The sequence below is a fragment of the Garra rufa genome, chromosome 16 (assembly GCF_049309525.1).
Source record: "Garra rufa chromosome 16, GarRuf1.0, whole genome shotgun sequence".
Classification (NCBI taxonomy): Eukaryota; Metazoa; Chordata; class Actinopteri; order Cypriniformes; family Cyprinidae; genus Garra; species Garra rufa.
In genome coordinates this window covers 2,596,617-2,600,588 of record NC_133376.1, presented here as the reverse complement: position 1 = coordinate 2,600,588, position 3,972 = coordinate 2,596,617, and positions in this window count along the sequence as shown.

The following is a 3,972-nucleotide window of genomic DNA, read 5'->3' as shown; positions in this document are numbered from 1 at the left end:
TGGACCAGTTTTTCAATTTCCAGCATACAGTTTCAATCAGACTCAGATCTGGACTATTTGCAGACCATGTCACTGAGTTGATGTGCCTTTCCTGAAGAAAACCTTTAACACATTTGCTCTGTGGCAAGGTGCATTATCATACTAACATCATCACCAAACTTCTTTTCTATTGATGCAATAAGAAAAGTGTCTGAAGTTTCAGTGTAAACCTGTGAATTATCTGTTGAGGTAAGGATTGCCATTTCCCTGGTCTTCAATCTGACATGCCAAACCCATATTAGAAATGAGTTGGAAAATTTGATAGTTTTCTTCAGACAGTCCTCTTTATACACTTCATTAGAATGGCACAAGACAAAAGATCCAGCATTATATTCTTGTCCATTGTATATTTGTGATTCATCACTGAATATCACTTTCATCCAATCATCAACACTCCATGACTTCTTCTCTTTAGCCCACTCTAATCTTGTTTTCTTTTGTTTAGGTGTTAACGCTGGTTTTCATTTGGCCTTTCTATATGTAAATCTCATTTCATTCAGCCGGTTTCTTACAGTTCTGTCACACACATCGACTCCTGTTTCTGCCTATTTGTTCTTCATTTGTTTCGTTGTGCATTTTCTATTTTTAAGGCAATTTGCTTCGAGTTTTCTATCTTGACGCTTTGATATCTTCCTTGATCTGATCTCCATTTTGTTTATACTTACACCAAATTTTAGAAACAATTTCCAACTTAGACCCAACTTCTTTTGCCACAATCCATGTTGGATTTCCATCATGAAGGAGTTTTATAATTCTTTCCATCATTTAAACTTCTTGTTGGGGACATGTTTCCTTACAGTTAGCAAGTTTGTTAACGTCTGTGAGCACTCTCTTTTAACTGATGACTAATTAGCATTTTAGATATGTTTAGATATTTATTTCAGAAATACAAATTACAAGACGATGCCATATTTTTTTCCTCAACATTGAATGATTCCATAATTTTTACCCCTACTTGATATGGAACATAATTTTCCATTAATTAAAAGACCTTAATCTCATTAGTTTGAGGTATGTTTCACATATACACAATGTTGAATTAATAAACAAAAATTGTTTTGTGTCATATCTGTGATTTGTTTATTTGCAATGAAGTAAACAAAATGAGTGAACAACATCTAAGTGTGGCGATTCCATACTTTTTGCCAGGGGTTGTACACTGCTGCTCAAAAGTTTGGGATCAGTAAGATTTTTTTAAAGCCTCTTATGCTCATCAAAGTTCCATTTATTTGATCAAAAATACAGAAAAAGTAATATTATTGCGATTCAAAATAAGATCTTATTTTAATTTACTTTAAAATATAATTTATTCCTGTGATGTAAAGCTGAATTTTCATCAGCCATTACTCCAGTCTTCAGTGTCACATGATCCTTCAGAAATCATTCGAATATGCTTATTTAATTTTTTTATTATCAATGTTGGAAACAGTTGTGCTGCTTAATATTTTTCTTTTTGGATCCTGTGATACTTTTTGGAGGATTCTTTGATGAATAAAAAGTTAAAACGAACAGCATTTATTCAAAAAAATATATCTTTTCTTACAATATAAGTCTTCACTTTTTATCAATTTAACACATCCTTGCTGAATAAAAGTATTAATTTCTACAGATTTTTCTTCAGTTCTCACAGAAAAACATAATTTCACATGGTGGTGATTTTGTATGAATTCATCTGATGTGGATATACTAAAATGCTTGATTTTTGGAAACTCCTAAACTGGGTTTCTGCAGGTCTTACAAAGGTATGTACACATCTGAACGGGGTCATTTTAATAAATTAAACTATTATTTTCTCTTGTGGACTATATGTGAAAGTCTTTTATGTGAAATATCTTATTCAGGTCAGTACTAACTTCAACTGTATACAGTCAAACCAAAATGTATTCAGACACCTTCAAAATGTCTTACATAATCACAGTTTATTCACCATAGTTTAGAAAATGGTAATACAATTTAAGTTAAACTGTGTCAGAACAAATTCATCTTGATAATGTCAGATAACTTTGATAGAAGGGTATGTAACAAAACATGGTTTACAAGCCCAAATTGTAATCAATTTTACTGGTAGTCCACTGTATGAATAATTTTATCCTCATACATAAATGAACTGTATCCTGCACCAACTAGTAAATAAAATTATATCTGGTGTCTGAATCATTTTTGGTTTAACTGACTTACATACAGTCATGTAAACGATGTAAACAGTAATGTGAAAAAGTTAGGACATCCTATTGAATTCAATGGTTTTCTTTATGGGGACATAATAAAACATTATCTGGTCCTTGACAGGTCATAAGGTTTGAAAAATAAAGTCATATCATCCTGCAGCCCAAGACCGGTTGCTCACTGAAGCTAAGCAGGGCTGAGTCTGGTCAGTATCTGGATGGGAGACCTCCTGGGAAAACTAGGTTGCTGTTGGAAGAGGTGTTAGTGAGGCCAGCAGGGGGTGCTCACCCTGTGGTCTATGTGGGTTCTAATGCCCCAGTGTAGTGACGGGGACACTATACTGTAAAAGGCACCGTCCTTCAGATAAGACATTAAACCGAGGTCCTGACTCTCTGTGGTCACAAAAAATCCCATGGCACTTCTTGTAAAAGAGTAGGGGTGTAACCCCGGTGTCCTGGCCAAATTCCCTCCACTGGCCCTAGTCAATCATGGCCTCCTAACAATCCCCTTTCATTGAATTGGCTCCATCACTCTCTCCTCTCCACCTGTAGCTGGTGTGTGGTGAGCGCACCGGCGCCGTTGTACCGTGGCTGCCAATGCATCATCCAAGTGGATGCTGCACACTGGTGATGGTTGAGGAGAGATCCCCCATATGATTGTAAAGCGCTTTGGGTGTACGGCAATACACAATGAAAGTGCTATATAAATGCATCATTCATTCAAGTCAAGTCAAGATTATTTATACAATTCTTTTTACAATACAAGTTGTGTCAAAGCAACCTTACAGTATTAAAATAATAAAGTAAAATGTCAATTGTGACGGGGTGAAGAACCACTCGACAAGGCAGGCTTTAGTAAACAAGGCCCCGGAGGGTGGATTTATTTATAATAAAAATGAACCAAGTGAAAGACGGTGAGCCAGTGAGTAGTGCTTGGCGTGGTAGGTGCTTCCAGTGCTCAAATGCTCTATCCAGGTGAGAAGTGGGTGTCCAAATCGTGCTCCAAAGTGTGGGCACTTGCTGCTTTCTATAGGAAAACAAGAGAGAAGGGTTAGACCAACGCTGCATCCAGCTCGAGACCAGAGACTGTCTGTCTGCTTCAGCATATGCTGCTTAAATGTGCTGGGGCTGACGAGATCCAGCTGTGACCGATCAGCCGGTGGTGAGTGCGTGAGTGGTTGGTTGCCAGGGCGACACTGATTCCTCCGTGGAAGCTCGTCACAACCCCCCCCCACCCAAGCGTCGCCCTGGTCCTAAGAACAAACGGAGGGAGTAGGGGTGAAATGAGGGGAGGGTGGGGAATGACTTGGCGCGGGCCATCCACTGGAGGGGTGCGTGGTCAGTAACCAGGGTGAACTTGCGGCCTAGGAGATAGTACCTGGGCTCCAGGACTGTCCACTTGATGGCCAGGGCTTCCTTCTCCACGGCGGCGGATTTCCTCTCGGCCAGGGACGGCTTCCTGCTGATGTAAATGATCGGATGCTCCTCACCCTCTTGGATTTGGGATAGGATGGCTCCCAGTCCTGTATCGGAGGCATCCGTCTGCAGCAGGAAGGGGCAGCTAAAGTCGGGGGCGCGGAGTACCGGCGAGGATGTGAGCGCCGTCTTGATCTGGGTTATGGCCTCCTCCGCAGACGGGGTCCAACACACCTTCTCCGGCTGCCCCTTCCTGGTCAGGTCTGTAGGGGGGGCGGGTAAAGAGGAGAAGTTGGGGATAAAACATCGGTAATACCCCGTCAACTCCAAAAAGGCTCGTACCTGGGTTTTG